We start from the raw sequence: 20,106 nt of genomic DNA on the forward strand, positions 1-20,106 counted from the left end.
TCCAGTTCCAGAGGTTCTGACGTCCTCTTCTGGCCTTTGCAGGCTCTGCATGCATGTGGGAAATAGACATACGTACAGGCAAAACACTGTTATACATAAGACAATAAAAATTAAAAAAAAACTTAATTAAAATATAATACCTCATTTCCTCTTCCCTCTCTTCCTTTCAACCCCTCCCATGTCACATATGCCCACCCCCCTCAAATTCATGGCCTCTTTCTCTTTAACCATTATTGTTACATACACACACACACACACACACACACACACACACACACACACACATGGATAAATATATAGATAAAACCTGCTGGCCAATTTAGTGATATATATATATATATATATGTATATATATATATATATACACACACACACATACATATATGTATGTGTATGTATACACGCATATTCTTTTAAGGCTGACCATTTGATATTGATAGCCATTTAGAGGGCTCATTCCTGGGGAAGACTAATTCTGCCTCTCTCAGCAGTCATTCATTGCCTGTCTTTATCTTGGCCTTGTGAGATTTCCTCCATCCACATTGGCATGCCATTTCTGTCTCTTTCTTATTAACAACTCCTAGCTTTCTCTATCTCTGTCTTTGTCTCTCTCTGTCTCTTTCTCCTCCCTCCCTCCCTCCCTCCCTCCCTCCCTCCCTCCCTCCATCCGTCCCTCCCTCCTTTCCTCCCTCTCTCCCTCCCAGGGCTTCATAATGTAGCCCTGGATGGTCTGGAACTAGCTATGTAGATTAGACTGGCCTTGAACTCATAGAGCTCTGCTTGCTTCTGCCTCCCAAGTGTGCTATGTTCCTGCCTTAATGTTAGTTTTAACAATTATATCAGGAGCGTATTCCAGCCAAAGGTAGCGATATGAATCTATGCCAGGCAGCCAGACAGCCTGACCTTTACGGTTGGCCCCAGGAGCATGTTCCGTGCAGATTGAGATGGTGACTGACTCATCCCTGAAGCTAAGGCTAAATTCTCAGAAGACTGTTGGCTCCTGCTTTGATGATCCAGGGGCAGTTGTGTTTCCCAGTCTTCTCAAGACTTCAGCTTTTAAGCTGAGTGTAGTGGCACATGCCTTTAATCCTAGCACGGGGGAGGCAGAGGCAGGCAGATCTCTGAGTTGGAGGCCAGTCTGGTCTACAGAGTGAGTTCCAGGACAGCCACAGCCTTGTAGAGAGACCTTGTCTCAAAAATGACTTCAGCTTTTCCTCCACACTGTGGTTTGTTTCAGGAGTTTATCTTTTGCTTTTAACAACTGTGATGGCTGTGAGGTGTAGAAGAGCTAACACAGGTCTGTAATGGGGAGACTTTTAGTTGGGGAGGCACAATCTGATCACTGCTTTGGAAATAGTCTCTGGTGGGTTGGGCAGAAGAGTGGATCAGAAGGACTTTGTAGCTACAGTCTAACAAAGAGGTAGTGGCAGCTAGGTTGGGCCCTGATGGGGTGGGCTGCAGGGCATTGCTCCCTTGGGGGCAGCTGCCTTGACTTGCTTAGTATTCAACTCTGCATATGTTTGAAACAGTTCACACTTACTTATTATGGCACAAGGGTGCATCCACACTTGTGGGAGTCAGCTGACTCCTCTCGTTATGTTAGCCCACCAGGCATTGTCAAGTAGTTAGGCTTGGTGCCTGAGCCATTTCTCTGGCCTGGATAACTAAACTTGTTGGTCTAAACAAGAAGTCTCAATCAAAGTGAAAGATCACACACTGGCACCCCTCCTGGGGTTTGTGGGTGTCTGGGCTGCAGGGACTGTGAGTCTAGGTTGTGAAGATAGTCTGCAGATGCAGCTTGTATCTAGAACCAGCTGTTTTAACAAGGATTACTCTTGGTGATGCAGGTGGGCCTGTCCTAGTCAGTTGTAAGGCCTTGAGAACAAGAACCGAATTCTGAAAAACAAAAAAAAAAGTGCTTGCTTCAACGGCCTGCAAGCACCATCTCTGTGAATCTCGCTCCTGCATCTAGATCTCAAGCCGGCCAATGCCCATAACTATGTGAGCCAACCTCCCCACGTAGAGACTTCCCTGTGTGTGTATGATGTACCCACCCATTGGTACCTGGTTGGGTTTGCTTCCCTGGAGGAACACTGTTTTACTGTCAGTTCATTCAGGGCTGTCAGTACAAACGACAGAAGCCATGCTAGCCTTTCAGAAAAGGAAAGGATGTAATATAGGCTTGCATAGCTCACACCAACATCGCCAGCACCAGAATCAGGCTTGGGAGCTCCTTGCCTAAGAACAGTGGCAACTGGCCTGGAGGATGCGGGCATCTCAAGTCGAATCCATGTTGTCAAACCTTTACTGCTAGGGTCCTGAGAGCTGGCAGTTATTATCATTAGTCTTGTTAGAAAATGGATTCCATGTGGTGCCTGCACCTCACTTCCTCTATTATGGTCATGTTTATTTCATATTTGATTGCTGGAGACTAGCTTATATGTCTGTATTCCAGCTCCAAGAGAGGACAAGGAGGTGAATCTTCTGGCCGGCTTGGGTCGTGGAGAGAAGGGACTCATCATGTGAGAAGTCTCCTGTGATGAAAAAGTATCCGAAGGGCTGGAAATCTGCCCAGCTTTTTGCCTCTCTTTCCAGCCTTAGAACACCGCAGAGGCCACCAGAAGGTACCGCAGTGACTGGTGACAGTCCTGTCGAGCTGTAAGCAGAGGCTGGGAAGGGCTTGTAGCCCATCGTCTAATCAAGCTCATGGAAAGTGTCAACATATTAGACATGCTCACCTTACTCTACCACAGTCTTCCGATAAAATGAGATTCAACTAAAACAGCTGCTGTGAGTGACTGTAAGAAAAACTACAACTGGGGACAGGGAGGGGCCTTAGCGGGTAAAATGCCTGCTCAAGTGCAAGCCTGGTGACCCAAGTTCAGTTGCTCAGAATCCATGTAAAAGCCAGACAGAATCCTAGCACTCCTGGAAGTGGAGACGAGAGACTCCGCCCCCATCCCAGAAGCTCAAGGGCTGGCTGGCTTGGAGTATCTGTGTAGCAGCGGCTAATGAGAGACCTTGTCTCAAAAACAAGGTGAAAGGCGAGGATAGACCCATGCAGTTGTCCTCTAACCTCCACACACACACTGTGGTATGTGAGTGCTCTCTCACAATCACAATCACACACACACACACACACACACACACACACACACACACACTAAATCTATATATTTAAACCTTGTTAGTGTGTGCAGGTGTGTGCATGCTAAGGTCATGTGGAGGTCAGAGGACAACTTTCAGGGGCTGATTTTCTCCTTCCGTCATGGGACTTGGGGATGGGACACAGGTCACTGTGCATTCTCAGTGAGCCTGTACTTACTGAGCCATCTCACCAGTCAGAAGCAACATTAAAAAAGAAGAAAAATCAAATTGCTTTTAGTCTTGGGAATGAAGGAGGCAGTTCCTCTCTACTCTCTCACTACACGCTCTTCTGGTTTTATTTTAAGTTGATTCCCCCCAGGCTCGGTTAAGTATTTCTTCGGCGCTCCGTCTTTATGCTTTTGGTTAAGCATATGTGTATGACCTAGCAGCCCTCCGTGTCAGGTCCCTGCTTCCCACCCCTCCATAACTTATCATACACTGAGCCTGCATACACATCTTGATGAGTTTTTACACATGTGGCCACCAAGGACATCAAGATGTAGCACATCTTCAGAATTCCAGAGGTCTCTTTTGTGCTCCTCTGTGGTCAGGAACATCAAAGCTAACTGCAATTGTGACTCCCACCGTCAAGTTAGTTTTGACTACTTACAAACTTCACTTGAATATTGTCACGTGGTGTGTTCTTTTTGTGTGTGTCTGGCTTCTTTTTATCAAGGGTATCTCTTTGGCTGTGTAAATATTTAATGTGTATGTATGTAGTTACCTGCTGATGGCCATTTATGCTGTTTCCATCCCAGGATTGTTATGAATAAAGCCATGAATTTTAAATGTTACTGTTTATACTCACTTATCATGTAAGATGGATCCTTCCTTTATTCAATATCCACTTCCATGTCTCTCTTGCTCTGGGGGCTGGTGGAAAGAGAAAATGGATCCCTGGAGGGGAAAGAGTCTGTTTATCGGGAGTCTGCCCTGTGGTGAAGCATCACTGCCTGACACGTGGACTCTTCCTGGCAGTACCATGAGCAAGGCTTTTCTGTTTCATGAGGACCAAATTAAGGTTTGGAAAATTCAAACAACTTGGGGCTGGGGTTCCATGATTAAGGACCTGAGTATGGATCCCCAGAACCCATACAAAGGTAGACATACTCATAATTCCACGAGTCTGTGGTGGGATGAGGTGGAGATGTAGACAGAAGAAGAACCTGTAGACACTCTCAGGTGGATGAGCTTGATGTGCTGAACAACAAGAACCCCATTTCAAACAAGGTGGAGGGTGAGGACCACCCCTGAGGTTGTCCTTTGACCTCCACAGGTGTATCATGAGACAGATGACCCTACTCATACACAGGAGCGTGTACACACACACTAAAAAAGAAAAGGAAAGAAAAAATAGACGACTTGCTCAAAGTCAGACGTCTCTGAAGTGGCAAGGTTGGTGGTGGTCTGATGGGTGGTAGTTACATTCCCAAATGTGGGTTGTCCCGCCTGAGCCTCACTCAGGTCATCCAGGAGGCGAATCACAGTGGGCAGTGGGAGAATAGATGGAGCTGGGGTGTGACAGGCTTTGGAAGTGTTAGCTCACTTCAGGGGAGTCTGTGGCAGGCCTCAGATGGAGCACTGGGCTCCATATCACGCTGGCCTGCGGTTGTGCTTCCCTCGGTGGGTGGGTGACATTTCTTTCCTCTCCCATGACTCATTTCTTCCAGGACTGCTATCTCCTTCCACATCTGTGACTTGCACGATGACCATGACGAAGTTCACTGAGCACAGCTGGTTCCCTGGAGTCTGGAAAGTGATACCATTTGTTTCCTCTGCTCTGCCCTCCATTCCCTGCGGTGGATGACACCCACTGACCCAGGCTCTGCCTTCCCACCGTGCTGCACTCAGGTGTCCACTTTTGTTTTGCTTCTCAGTCCTTGCTCTCTTGGGAAGAGTTTCTGGCTGGTCCTAGCTTCCTCCTCCCCCATTTCCTCACCCCATGGGGTGTAAATGCAGATATGGTAGCTGTTCATCTTTTATTGTGGTAAAATACACGTAATATAAACTGTTTTAATCTTGTTTTTGAGGTGTGAGGATCAAACTCAGGGCCTCATGCATGTTAGACAAATGTTCTATCCCTGAACCATATCCTCCCCCTCCCCCATTTAAATCACTTTGCAGTGTGTAATGGTGTGCCATTCAGAACATTAACAATATTGTGCAATAATCACCAATATCTAGCCCCAGAACATTTTTATCATTCCACAAGGAAGCCAGTATCTAGTAAGCAGTTCCCTCCCAGCTTTCTCTCCCTCCAGCCCCTGGTGACTATCAATCGTTTTGCTTGACTGTGTTCTGAGCACTCCCTGCATGCCAGGCATTGTGCTAACCTTGCTGTACACACACCTTAAGGTTTGGGCAAGCAGCTCCAGGAGACTGGGCTCTTCCACTCACAGGTGAAATAAATGGGGCCCAGAGAGAAAAGACATCTGTGAAGTCACAACACCTGTAACTGGCAGACTCTGGACTGGAACTCCAAACCCAGTGCCATTTCTACCCTGTGTTAAATGATGGCCAAGCCCTGAGACCTTTTCCAGGATAAACATAAATGACGTAGATCTGGCTGACTTCAAAGCCCACATTACTCCATTATGAAAGAATATTCCTTCCATTCCACCCCAAAGGTCAAGTAGGAACAAAAAAAAATGGAACACAGATTCAAATGACTTATGCCCTAGGAATTTTCCAGAATTTGGGATACCGAGTTGAGGGACGCAGTTTGCCACCACAATCCCAGATAATGGGACCCAAGATGCTGTCGGTTGCATTTGTAAATTGTAGGATGATGCTCAAGGCAGTCAGGTAAGAAACAGAGGGAATCCTTGTGTGCTACTGACTGAGGGGCCTCAGGAGAGAGGGCCTAGCTGGACCCAGGTGCCTCGTGTGCATTGAAAATTCTCTGTTCAAGAATTTGGGCTTCTGGTTGCCACAACCATGAAGGCTTCCAATATGGTCAGAGAAATGAAAGAGCCACGGCAGTGACCACTAAAATATACAAAATTAAATTGAGAAAGAAAGACGACAGACAGAGAAAAAGAGAACACAGGGAAATATTTATTTAACAGAAATGTGACTGTGATGTAACCAAGGCAGGCTTTTTTCCCTGACTTCCTGCTACTAAGGCAAATCTTTTTTGGATGCTCCATCCTTCATCCTTCACCAAGCATATTAAAATGTACCAGTGTATCAACTTAGCATTATTTACATACATATAATTTATATGTGTATATTCTACATATACATATATATATATATAATTTATGCATGTAAGGCTGTTTGTAGCAGATTAACATTCTATTTCTTAAGTATTTATAATTTTGTTTCATTTTATTTTTAGTATTTGAGAAAGTATATCCTTTCGTCCAACTCTCAAACAATTCTGCAAGCCTTTGAGGAACTCGCTGGAGTAGAGATACTGAGCCACAAGCTTCTGATGTAGCCTGGCTCTGTGGGTCTCTCTGGATGAGCATCCTTGATGGGTAGCACTTTGCCTATTCTTTGGAATGTGACCATTCTTGTCACATAGCCAGACCAGAGCTCAGAGGTGAGAGCCCTGCATATTTGGAAAAATACTGACCTATGTTCCTCAATTAACTGTTCCAAGGAAAAGTTTTTACATACTTATGGCAGATCTTGCAGCTGCCATTCAAAATGACAGCCCACCCAGATACCAGATCACTGGCGAATAAGGGAGGGGGGCAGAGAATCTCATCGTGGAATGGACTTGGAGTGGTGCAAAAGCTGGCAAGGTCCCAGCCACTTGTGAGCGCGACTTTGCTGGTAGAAGCGCAGAAAGCAGGTGAGCTGTCGCCGGTTGGAAGCACGTATGGAATCACCCTGCTTTTGTCTCTGCGGCTGTGTTCTGACACTGTGAGCAACTTAGAGGAGAAAGGGTCCCTGGGAAGCCACAGCACACCCACAGCCAAGAGCAGAGAGAAATGAATGCACACGTGCTGACTGCTGGCCTAGCTTTCTCTGCCCTTACACAGTCCAGGGTCCTAAACTGGGAACTGTGCTGCCCACGGTTAACATCGTTAATTTAAGACAACCACCTTCCCCAAACATGTCCACAGGCCTACTCTGAACCAGTCTCCCTCTGAGAATGTCTTCCCCGGTGATTCTAGATCAGGCCAAATTGACAATCTCACAAAGCATTACAAAAGCTGCAATCTATTTTACACAAATTAAATGGCACAGATCTTCACTGCTCAGTGTAAACTCTATTTAACCCATGAGGTGGTTACTAGGTACATGGACTGTGCAGCCTGTCCTTAATCTTTGTGTGAATGAAACTGCATTATGGACACACTTTTGTTTCTTACTTCTCTTGCCCAACGTCGTGTCTCGTGAAATGATCCATGCTCTGTTTATCAGCAGTTTGTCCTTTTAAAAACCTGGGCAGTGTTCCACTGTGTAAACATACAGTGATTTGTTTGTTCCTGTACTTGTTGATGGACGTTTGGATTGTTTCTTGTTTGGCTTATTATATACACATCAACTATGAACATTTGATGCAAGGTCTTTGTGGATATATATCTTAGTTTCTGTTGAATAAATATTTGGAGGAGGACTCCTGGGTTATGTGGTAGGTGTGTGTGTAACTCTGTAAGAGACTGCTAAATAGTTTTCCCAAATGGCTAGGCTCTGCTTCGTTCCTCAGCAGTGTGAGAATTTAGGACATTCAATGGCTAGGCTACGCTTCATTCCTCAGCAGTATGAGAATTCTGGATGTTCTTCATCATGGAAACACTTGGTTAGCGTACTCTTAAAAGAAAGATTTATTTTACTATTATTTTTAAACAATACACTATTCTTCTAGATTTTAATTTTTAAAAATGTGTATAGGTGTTTTGCCTACACATATATCTGTGCACCACATGCATACAGTACTTGCAGAAACCGGAAGAGGACCTCGGATCCCTTGGAACTAGAGTGACAGACTGTAGCTACCATGTAGGTGCTGGGAATTGAAACCCAGCAGTGCTTTTCACCCCACACCATCTCTCTAGCCATGGTTTTGTTATTTTTAATTATGTATATGTGTTTACCTTTGTGTAAATATGTGTACGTGAGTTCAGTGCCTGGGGAGGTCAGAAGAGGGCACTGGATCCCCCGAGGCCTAGAGCTACCGTACCAGCTTCTGTCTCTTTTTTAAGCCATGTCCTTCCGAAGCTTTGGTCACTTATTGAGCAGTGTCCTCATCACTGGTGTAAGGCATAGGACTGCAAAGGTTTTATACTAGTTTCTGGCTTGCTTTTTGATTTCTTTTTAAATGTTCCAAAATGATTTTTAGTTGTGTGTGTGTGTGTGTGTGTGTGTGTGTGTGTGTGTGTATGCACACATGCACGTGTGTGTGCACATGTGCACATACTACAGTGTGCACATGGAGGTCAGAGGACAACCCGAGGGAGTTAGTTCTCTCCTTCCACCTTGTGGGTCCTGGGATCGAACTCAGGTGTCAGAGTTGGTGGCGAGTACATTTACCCCCTGAGCCATCTAATAGGTCAAGCCATTGTCATGGTTTTTGATGAAGTCTTGCTATGCAGTTGAGACTGACCTAAAACTCATGATTCTTTTGATTCCATCTCTCACATGCAAAGGTTGCAGCTGTGTGCCATCATGCCTGGCTTTTGAGTTTCTCAGTATAACTTTAAATTGTAAGGCACTTTAGTAAGGTTCAGCTCTCCCTTTCCCCAGCCCTCTCCTCTCCTACCCCTCTTCTCCCTCCCCTGGGCTCCAGACAACCACTTACTTACTTTTGCCTTTATGTATTTGTATATTATCCACCTCACTACCCCAATTTCATGTTCTTTCTTTATCTTAAAACAAAACAAGACAAAAACATCAGGAAACAATAGCCAAGACAAACATAACAGCACGAAGTCCCTTTTGTGTTGTTCAGCTGCTCCTGGATCCGGAGCCTGCCCTGGAATGTTGTTGATACACTCAGTGACATGCCTTTGCAGAAAACCGATTTCTCCTTTCCAGCAACTGTAAATAGCTTCTTGATTAGGGGTGGGACTTTGTGTCTGTTTTTTCTGTGTGCTGGAATTTTGTCTGGTTTGAACTTGTGCATGCTGTCATAGTCTCTGTGAGCTCATGTGTACCAGTCCTGTTGTGTTTGGAAGACACTGTTCCTTGGAGTAAGGTTGCCTGTCACCTCTGGCTCTTGCAATCTTTCTGTCTCCTTTCCACATAAATTCCTAAGCCTTGAAGGGAGGGATTTGATAAAGACATCTCATTTAGGGCTGACTGCTCCAAAGTCTCACACTCTCTGTGCATAGTCCAGTTGTGGGCCTCTGCCACTTTTGTTAATTCCCATCCACTGCAAGAAGAAGCTTTTTTGAAATATGATGTCTTAGTCATTGCTCTATTGCTGTGACGAACACCACGGCCAAGGCAACTCTTAAAGAAGATAACATTTAATTGGGGGCTTGCTTACAGTTTCAGAGGTTTAGTCCATTATCATTATGGTAGGGAGCCTGGCGGCAGACAGGAGTGGAGCTAGAGAAGTATCTGAGAGCTACATCCTGATCCTTAAACAGAGAGAGAAAGTGAACTGGGCCTGGCATGGGCTTTTGAAACCCCAAAGCCCATGCCCAGTGATGCACTTTCTCCAACAAGGTCACATCTACTTCAACAAGGCCACCTGTCTAATCCTTCTCAAATAGTGCCATTCTCTGATGACTAAACATTCAAATAAATGAGCCTATGGGGGAAATTCATTCAAACTATCACATATGGGTGTTGCAATATGTCATTAGGAATCATTTTATTGCTAGGTTCCTTTAGCAGAATAATAATAGTAGGTTTTGTCCCAGGGTCCATGGCCCATCTATTTTCAGTTTTCTTGGTCACTTTAGAGTGTCATGTATGGGTTCCATCTCATGGAGTGGGCCTTAAATCCAATCAAAAGTGCTGGATTACTCCCATAATATTCATGTCATTACGGCCCCAGTACATTTTGCAGTCAGGTTGCAGTGTTTGTAGCTGAGAGATATTGATGTTTACTTTTCCCTCCAGTAGCCTACAAAGTACCTTCCGGTACCATGAACACTAGTTAGTAGGGGTGAGGCGTTTAGTTGGGCATAAGCTTGATTTATACCTGTTCAAAGACATAAGTAAGTTGTGTCTTCATCAATAGGGATTTACCATCAGGTTGTGGAGAGAAACCAACAGTTTTGGCAATGATGTTTGGAGGAAGTGCAAATTAAACTACTTTGAGATTTCATCTTACTCTAGTCAGAATGGCCAAGACCAGTAAAACAAATGACAGACATGCTGGCGAGGACGAAGGGGAACACTCATTTACTGCTGGTGGGAGTGCAAACTGGTCCAGCCACTACGGCAATCAGTGTAGAGGTCCCTCAAAAAGCTCAAAATTGATCTACCACAGGATCCAGCTGTACCACTTTTGGGCATATACCCAAAGGACTCTGTTTTACCACAGAGAAACTTACTCATCCATGTTCGTTGCTGTTCTATTCACAATAGCCAGAAATTGGAACAGCTTAGGTGGCCATCAACTGATGAATGGATAATTAAAATGTAATACATTTGCATTATTTAGTTGCTAAGAAAAGTGAAATCAGGAAATTTACCAGTAAATGGATTGAACTGGAATCATCCTGAGTGAGGCAACCAGATACCAAAACATAAAGAGGACATGTTTTCTTTTATATGCAGATGTGAGCTTTTAAGCTTTAGCCTTGTGTGTTTCAGTTGGAATAACCGAAGAGGTTAGGTAGCTAGTAAGGGACCAGGGGGAGGAGGGGATCTTCCAAGGAAGGGGAATAGTGTACAGTGCCGTAAAGAGATAAAAGGAACTAGAATAGGAAGACTGAATGGGAGGGATGGGAAGACAGGGTAAAGGAGGAGTGTGGGGAGGAGGGAGGGGAAGACAGGGTAAAGGAGGAGTGTGAGGAGGGATGGGAAGGCAGGGTAAAGGAGGAGTGTGGGGAGGGAGGGAGAGGAAGGCAGGGTAAAGGAGGAGTGTGGGGAGGGATGGGAAGGCAGGGTAAAGGAGGAGTGTGGAGAGGGATGGGAAGGCAGGGTAAAGGAGGAGTGTGGGGAGGGATGGGAAGGCAGGGTAAAGGAGGAGTGTGGGGAGGGATGGGAAGACAGGGTAAAGGAGGAGTGTGGGGAGGAGGGAGGGGAAGGCAGGGTAAAGGAGGAGTGTGGGGAGGGATGGGAAGACAGGGTAAAGGAGGAGTGTGGGGAGGGAGGGATACTAACACCAAAGGCCTTTTGAAAAGCCATATGGAAACCTGTTACTACGGAAGCTTCCTAAAATATATACATATATAAAAGAAATTTAAACAGTCATCATATAATGGGGAAGACAAAGCCCCAACTAGACATCCTATGCCACCAGTAAATCCTCCAGTGCCAGGAATAGATTACATCTTGTTGAATCCTCCATCCCCAAATGTCACAGGTTATTGCCAAGGGTGTTGCTTAATTCTCTATGCTTAGCCATTAAAGAAGACCTAACACTACCGTGCCTGCCTCAAATGTTTTACCAAATGTAAGGGGAAGGCTGTTAATATTCTGATCCCGCCCCTTGGTGCCACTCTGTGTCCTGACATAAAAGTCTCTTTTTAAGGAAAAACTCCACCCATTTCTCTCTCCTCTCTCTTCTCTCCCTCCACTCCCATGAGATGTGCACCCCTCAACACTCCCCTCTCTCTTCCTCTCTCTCCCTCTCCTTTCTGTCTTTTCCTTTCTTTCTCTTTATCCCTCATTATAACAAACCATTTCCACGCAGATGCAGCCTCTAGGTTGTGAACGTCCACCTGCTGCCCCACCACCATGCCTGCACGGAGTGGGTCACCCGTCAGCCGGTGGCTGCATCTGCCCAGCATGCCAGCATGTTTCCCTGTATGCAGGGTACCCTTGGGGTCCCTCCCCCCGCCCCCCGGGTAATAAATCATAACATTGGCACCCAGCATTTCCAGACAGTCCTACTGCTTTCTTCTGCCCACCGGCAGTCTTGAGGAGCTTTTGGGACCCCGTATCACCCACCATTTTTCCGGCTGGAGGATCATGGGAAACACTACATCCAATCAAATCAGTAAGATTCCTCCCTTCCTTTTTGGCCATTTTCCCACAACTGAGGATTCACTCATCTCTCCTGATCATGGTGCTGACCACCTCTCTTTCCGGCTTTAAGCCGATCTTGCCTATGCCCTCCTGGTCCGTAGCTGAGCTTTTCGTTCTTGCTGACTCTCTGGGATGCTGGAGGTCTGTCTCTTTTCGTTTGCTGTCTGTCAGACTCATAGCTCCTTGGCTCCCGTCCCATGCGACGGCATAAGGAGGAGGCCTGTGCCCTGAATTCATGGCCCACAGCCTCTGTGATGATGGTCCTTTGATTATCTTGCGCTGTTATACCTCGTTGTGAAAGATGCGCCTACCCTATCTCGGCCCCCTCCCTATCACCCACCTCCCATGCTCCTCCAGCCTCCACTAACCAATTACATCATCACCTGTCGCTGGGTTCCTTTCCCTGACGTGTAAAATTGCCCCTCTGGCGGCCCGCAGACTAGCCGCACCAATATCTGGTTACTTGACTGTATTTCTGACCCTGCTGCCACTGTGCAGACTGAGCCATGCAGAGGCTCCACCCCTCCCTCCTAGAACAGCGCCTTTCCTCGCTGCTGCTGCTACTGCTACCAGGGCTTGAGAGATGGCCGTGTTAATCTGTTTCTGACTAACTTTTAAATGCCTCACGTTACCTCTTCCTTATTTGTTTAATCCCAGCACTCGGGAGACAGAGCCAGGTGGATCTCTGTGAGTTCGAGGCCAGCCTGGGCTACCAAGTGAGTTCCAGGAAAAGGCACAAAGATACACAGAGAAACCCTGTCTCGAAAAACAAAAACAACAACAACAACAACAACAACAACACAAAAAACAAAAAACAAAAACAAAAACAAAAAACCAAAACCAAAACAAAACAAAAAAACCCACATGACCAAGTGGTCAGCCACCATATTTGATAAGGGCAGCCACATAGTCACGTGCCATCTTGGCTAAGGTCATATGACCTCACCACCATCTTTACTAAGAGCAGCGTGGGCAGGGCGCCCAGCCCTCAGGCTGTCAGTATGGAAGGAGGTTAGGGAATCGCCCACCATGAATTGTTTCACCATTGTTTTATGGGCCGAGGAAAAGTCCTCTGGCTTTGGTCTGGCGTTCCTTCCCCTGCAGCTACTCAGGTGGGTGGGGACAGGACACTCCTATGCCAAGACAGGGTAGCAGCACTAATGTTTAAGATTTAAAATTTCAGATTTTAACATTAATACAATTCTGATAGTCTTTGGGTCACAAGCTCAGGATTTTAAACCTATAGGCATGAGTCTACTGCTGCTTTTCAGATGTCCCATTCCTTCCCCAGTTCAGGAGTCTTTCTCACATGTCTATTCCTGAGGATGGCATTTTTTTTCTCTCCTGGTCTCCAGTTACCAAGCTACAGGCCTGAAGACTCCAAATAAATTCATAAAATTTTAACTCCCGTCTCTAGGCTATATTTCAGCAGGCTGGCAGAAACATCGAAGCTGCAGTTATGGAACCTGCAGCTTTCCCTGCCAACAGAGATTCCTGTCTATGTGATGTGGACCAGCCAAGCCTAATGTAATCATTTTCTTCCTCTACAGCCAGGTCAGATGATAAATACCCCATTGCCTGGGTCCTGAACACCTGCACCCCAGTTCAGCTTGAAGCAGCTATGGAAAATATGTTGTCCTGTGTTCCCTGTTCCCAGGACAGGATGGAGGGCTAGGTTAGGGATGGAAACCCTGGCATAGAGTCCACCAAGAGGGTCTTTTTCCTTTTCTCAGAGTTGGGCTGCACCATGGCCACAAGCCCCTTTTCTCCTGTTCTCATTCAGCCTTGAGATCTTTCCCCGTCACTCATCTTTACCTTCTCAGGAGACAGCTTAAGAAATAATTATATCTATATAAATCATTCAAGATTATAATCTGGCTATACTCAAAGATCAGTCCCCCTGTCCTTGCTAACTTCATTAAGCTGTAACTAACTGGGAAACCTGTATACTCAGATTTGAGTCATATATATGCTCTCAAAGTTATAAATACATCTAACAGATTTTGTTCTCCCAGTCCTCAAACATCTGTAGAGATCTGAGAATATGGCATTTAATATAAAAGCTTTTTATGGCAAAGAGACAGGTCAGCTCCTGGCAGTCGAATGGATGATGATAGTCAGTGCTGGTGGAGGCGCTGGTTGTGGCATGCAGTGCTGGTTACCACGTGGAAAGGTCATGGTCACGACAGAACCCAGTGTTAATTTTCAGAGCTTTATTAGGAGGGAAAAGGTGGGGAGGGGAAAGGGGAGAGCCAGGCCTGGAGAGAGAGAAAGATGGTTGGGGGGTGGGGGTGGAGGAGGGAGCAGAGCAGAGAGCAGAGAGCAGAGAGAAAGCGTGGGGTCTGCATCCTGCTTTTTAAGGTGCATATGTAGTCACCAACGTCCCGATGACATAAGATGCAAGACCCCGAGCTGTGCATGTACAGGAGTGAGGGCAGGATCCTAACAGTAGTAGCATCCTGTATTGCCTTTAAGAAGATGGATGGCTGCAGAACCTTCACCTAGAAGCTTATGGCAAGGCTGGCCATGCATCGAAATGCTGAGATCCTGTCCAGGCTGTGAATTACTGGAGCAATGGGGATCGATTGGCCCCCTGCTGAGACAGGTAGGTCAATCTCCCCAAATTCCTACTCCACAAAAAAAACTGTCAGATCTTCTGGGCTTACCAGCTGAACAAGTGTTGCCTTTGGGGCCCCTGTCCCCCAACGACCATGCAGAGACTTGGGATTGCTGCCTAGGTAGCTGGAAAGCTGTCTCATTTCTCCTTAAATTTACCCTTCTCTGGTCTGACAATGTTTGATCACTAGGGTGTATAAATTTGACAGCCCCAATCCCAAGTTTACTAACAGTTCATTAATAAGTTTCCTATTAAAATTATAGACAGGTATGCCTTATTTACAGACTTCATGGTACAGGATAGACTAGTTTTCAGACATAATTCCAGAGGTTCAAAATTTTAATATTGATAAATGCAGCTTTGATAAATTGATACACTGACTACAAACAGTTCTTAAGAGTCCTTAAATTTCTATGGATTTTTAACCCTTTTGCTATGATGTAAATCTATTCCAGCTGTCTTACAGATACCTACGGGTCTCTGGGAAAAGTTCTGCTACTGTATCAAGAAATATGATCTGATGAAACCTAGCAATTTCCAGAGCTCATTTTTGACCTCACCTATTTTTGAGCATATTTTACAGTTTCCCTCCTCTGCCTATGCCAAGGGGCTCTCCAGATAACCAGCCCCTGTACCAGCTGGCACTAGCTCCAAGGATGCCAACCCCCAACCAAGGACACCAACTGAGATGGATGCACCCCCACCTCCAAAGAAATGGCAGATATGATGGCTCCTACAATCCTGAAGAACACATTCCTCAGTTTACTGCTAGTACCACCTCTCAGGCTCAGGCAGGCACCTGCCCAGCAACTGGAACCTGGCTTTACAAGATGTTCCAATGAAGGACATACCTGCTCTCATGCCTCATTCATTCATGATAATGATCTATTTTTTTTTCTCCTAGTAACCTGCCCTCTCAGCACATTCAAAGGAACAGATGCCTGAGATTTTCACAGTGACACAGCTCACACAAGAAACAGATGCCTGAGATCTCCATGATGATAGTTAACTGGATGCTTCTTCATTCCCACCTCCCACCATGCATGATTCCTGGGTTCCTCCTCCTCCCCACTTTGCCCCTTTCCAGCTTGAAGTAGCCTCAAGAGTCCAGCACCCTTGTTCCCTCATAACTCATCTCTTTTTTATAATAATCAAACAGAGAAATGTTAATATTCTGATCCCACCCCTTAGCACCACCATGTGTCCTGACACAAAAGTCTCTTTTTAAGGAAAAACTCCACCCATTTTTCTTTCTCTCCTCTCTCTTTTCTCTTTCCACTCCCACAAGGTGTGCACCACTTGACTCTCCCTCTCTCTGTCTCCCTCTTTCTGTCTTTCTGCCTCTTCATCTCTCCATTATAATAAACTCTCCATGTGGATGGATGCAGCGTCTGGGGTGTGTATCACTGGCCACCGCCGCTGCCACCACCATGCTCCACAAGGCATGCATCTGTTCAGCATGGTTACCGTATGTGAGAGATACCCTTGGGGTCCCCCCTTGTAATAATAATTCATAACAAAGGTAAACTGTATGACCTACTCAACTCTTTCTACACAATCAGCAGGGCCTGATACTAAAGTTATTAAATAAAGATGCAATAAGAAAACAAGCAAACAATAAAAACCAAACAAAACAACAGAACCCAAACAATAGACCGATTTCCTTCAAGAACATAACGACAAAAACTCTCAAATTCTGCAAATTGAAGTCAAGAACTCGTTACAATGAAATACCATGATCAAGCTGTTTCCTTTCCTGGGGTACAAGCGTACCGGGAAGGACGACTGTGTGGTCTATGGGACTTGCAGCAGTGAAGTATGGCTGATGGGAGAGGTAAGGACCAAGTGCTGGCCTTGAGTCTGTCACAGCCACAGTGGCAGTTGAAGCAGCAAGAACAGCATGCTGGAGTGAGAGCATCAGTGGTCCCCAGTGGGCTCGGGCCAGGCTCACCAGGGAAACCTGGCCCCACCAAGACCTCTGGAATAGAGAGTTGGGTAGAAGTCTTATAACAACAGCAGCACCCCAGAGTGAAGAGATTAGTAGCTCCTGGGAAATTACTGGATTATACAGGGATCAATAGAGTAATGTCTCCCACTCATTCTGCTACACACAACATTGCTCATTTTTATGAGTGTGAGTGTTTTGTCTCCAAGTATGTATGTGTACCACATGTGTGCCTGATGCCTGTGGAGGTCACAAGAGGAAGTTCAATCTCCTGGAATTAGAGTCACAGATGTGGTCATCATATGGGTGCTGGAAGTTGAACCCAAGTCTTCTGCAAGAACGACAAGTGCTTTTCATCACTGAGCTGTGTTCAACCTCCAACATTGATGTTTTGTTGAAACAATAGTGTGATGATTTGCATAAGAACGGCTCCCACAGGCTCATAGATTTGAATACTTGGTCACTAGGGAGTAGCACCATTTGAAATGATTAGTAGATGTGGCCTTGTGGGAGGAAGTGTGTCATTGGAGGTGGGCTCTGAGGTTTCAAAAGCCCATGCCAAGCTAAGTGTCTCTCTGCTTGTAGATCAAGATGGAGCTCTTAGCTATTTCTGAAGTTGGTACCAAGGATCAGGGTATTGCTGTGACAGGCCTGACCACGTTGCTTGTTGGCAGACTGTGGACTGTGGATTAGGAAAGCAGTTGAATGCTTTAAGTGGGGCTTAATGGGCCATACTATTAGGAACATGGAAGACAGTGCTGAGAACAATATGTAATGTTTATAATGTAAAGTAAAATAATGTAATGGCCATGCTCAAGTGGTTTCAGAGGTAAAGAATATTAGTAAGTGGCCTAGAGACCATTCTTGTGATATTTGGGCAAAGAATGTGGTTTTGCTTTTGTCCTTGTCCAAAAGATCTGCCTGAAGCTAAATTGAAGCATTTTGTATTAATGCCACTGGCAGAGGAGATTTCAAGACAGTCCAGTATTGATGATGTGGTGTGGTTATTAGTAATCACTCTTATGCAGAGCTATAAAGAAAAGGAGCAGGCTGTGTTGGTTAAGTGGTGGCAGCCATGCCGATGGAGGAGAGTGCTGGACGAGAGTCACGGGCTATAGTTACCTTTCTAGAGCTTTACTGGGAGAGAGAGGGAGAGAAGGAGAGAGAGAGAGAGAGAGAGAGAGAGAGAGAGAGAGAGAGAGGGAGAGAGGGAGAGAGGGAGAGAGGGACCGCATGGAGAAAGTGGGATGCCGTCGCAGGCTAGTGATGTAATTAAGGACATAATCCTTACAGGCTGGACAAAGAGAAATACAGAATGTTCAGTGTAAGGAGAAAAGAAGCACCAGGAAACATAATGGAACCAAGTCCAGTGATCAAGGATACAGAAAGTTTAAAGAAAAGCCTGATGCTAAATGGAATAAAGGGAGTGGTGACCTCAAGATCCCACCCAGCTAAGCTTCCAACTTGTGAAAAGGAATTAAAGAAAAGCTTAAGCAGTAAAGGAAATGATCAACAACAGAAAGCTGATGCTAATGTAATTTAACATGGGGGCCAAGTTCCAGCCCCAGTAAGCAGCAGAACTTGGCAGATTTGACCATGTTATTCTGGCTTTATAATTAAGGATTCAAGAAAGGGTTTGTGGAATCTCCCTCCACAGCTAAGGAAAACCACTGAGGCCAGGTGTGTGTCAGAGGTATCCCCACATGGAGGCCCAGAGGGGCTATTGTGTGAAACTGTGAATGTGAAGTCTGGATATTGTTGTAGACCCCAAGATACTGGAGAGGCCAGAGTTATGGGATACTTGCTGTTTAGCTGAGAACTCTGCTTCAGCCCCACCTCTCTCTCTCCAGACCCTGCCCTCACAAAGCCCAGCAAACTGCAGGTCCTCCCCTGGGACCATACCTGCAGGGTGTTTAAACTGCCTCCTGGAGAATGGCTGAATGTTTTTTTTTTCCAGTCTCCTCTCCTGGTCTCATCTCTAGGGGCCTGGAAAATCACTTGGGAATGCTTTTGCCCAATACACTTGGTCTTTTATTTTAATTTTGGCTTGATTTGGATTACTGTGTTGGTGAAGAGATTTAATATGGGGTGCAGAAACTTTCACCTGCTACTAACAGGGTGTGGAACCAACCCAAGGGAGAGAAGTATGTTGCAGTGTCTGTCCTCTGCTTGTGGATCCAAGTGTAGAACTCTCAGCTAGTTCTCCTGTACCATGTCTGCCTGCATGCCATCATGCTCCTCATCAAGATGATAATGGACTAAACCTCTGATACTGTAAGCAAGCTCCAATTAATGCTTTTCTTTATAAGAGATACCTTGGTCATGATGTCTCTTCACAGCAATGAACAGATAGATACAAGAGAGTCACTAATTTTGTGCTGTATTGGATCTTGTTAATATTTCTTTTTTAGTATCTAAGACCAATTGTCACTTGACTGGAGTGGACAATGATGGGCCTTCAGGTTCCTGCCCATCCTTTGTAAAAAATATTTTATTTTAAAATGCCAATCATTAAATATCTTACAGATTTTTGAAAAGCAAGAAGGAGGGTAAAAACGTAGTCAAAGTTCCCTTTGTGAGTGGGAAAGGATACTCCACAGGAGCCATAAAGTTGTTATATGAAAACACCAGTTCTAGGGGACTTACTTGTTAGCCAGAGAGTCGCCAGAACTCCCCCACCCCCAGCATTATACTGCTGTTGCTTGCATGCCAAGACTTGGTGGTAAATCCCTACTGCAGAACGCACAACAGGCTTTCAAAGTTATATAAATACTTGAGGATATTCCCAGTATCCAGACTTCATTTTCCCTCCTTGACGCAGGCACAGAATTCATGTCTTGGAGGACAAAGGACTTCACATCATTTAACAAAGGCCTGTTACTGGAAAGAGCTGCTGGGTGCCATTATTTGAACTGAAAGTAGAACAACCTTCAGCTTTCCCAATAGACAAACCATGTAAAATTACTCTGATTCCATACTGAAACATCAAACAGTAAGATCCCCTGACATCACCAGCTCTTGAACCAAAAAATCCGATACTATGTCATAAATCAACACTGAAGGCTAATGGATTTCCATTACTGATTTGTAGACCAGTGCAAACACAGGCTCGCGCACACACACACAGACACAGAGACAGACACAGACACACACACAGACACACAGACACAGACACACACAGACACACACACACACACACACACAAACACACACACACACACACTACAGACACCCTACCTTCCAAAATTTCCACTGCTATTCCTGAATCCCGGTCATCTGCCAATGGGGAAAC

General features: G+C 45.4%; 1 long non-coding RNA gene across 1 annotated transcript; it reads left to right on the forward strand.

The window, feature by feature from the left end:
- The first annotated feature begins 2,337 nt into the window (after positions 1 to 2,337).
- Positions 2,338 to 5,128, forward strand: LOC131907984 (uncharacterized). Its single transcript, XR_009378516.1, has 3 exons — positions 2,338 to 4,168; positions 4,424 to 4,542; positions 4,818 to 5,128. It is a non-coding gene; the product is annotated as an uncharacterized LOC131907984 (long non-coding RNA).
- The last annotated feature ends 14,978 nt before the right edge of the window (positions 5,129 to 20,106 follow it).

This window comes from Peromyscus eremicus, chromosome 4 (assembly GCF_949786415.1).
Source record: "Peromyscus eremicus chromosome 4, PerEre_H2_v1, whole genome shotgun sequence".
NCBI lineage: Eukaryota > Metazoa > Chordata > Mammalia > Rodentia > Cricetidae > Peromyscus > Peromyscus eremicus.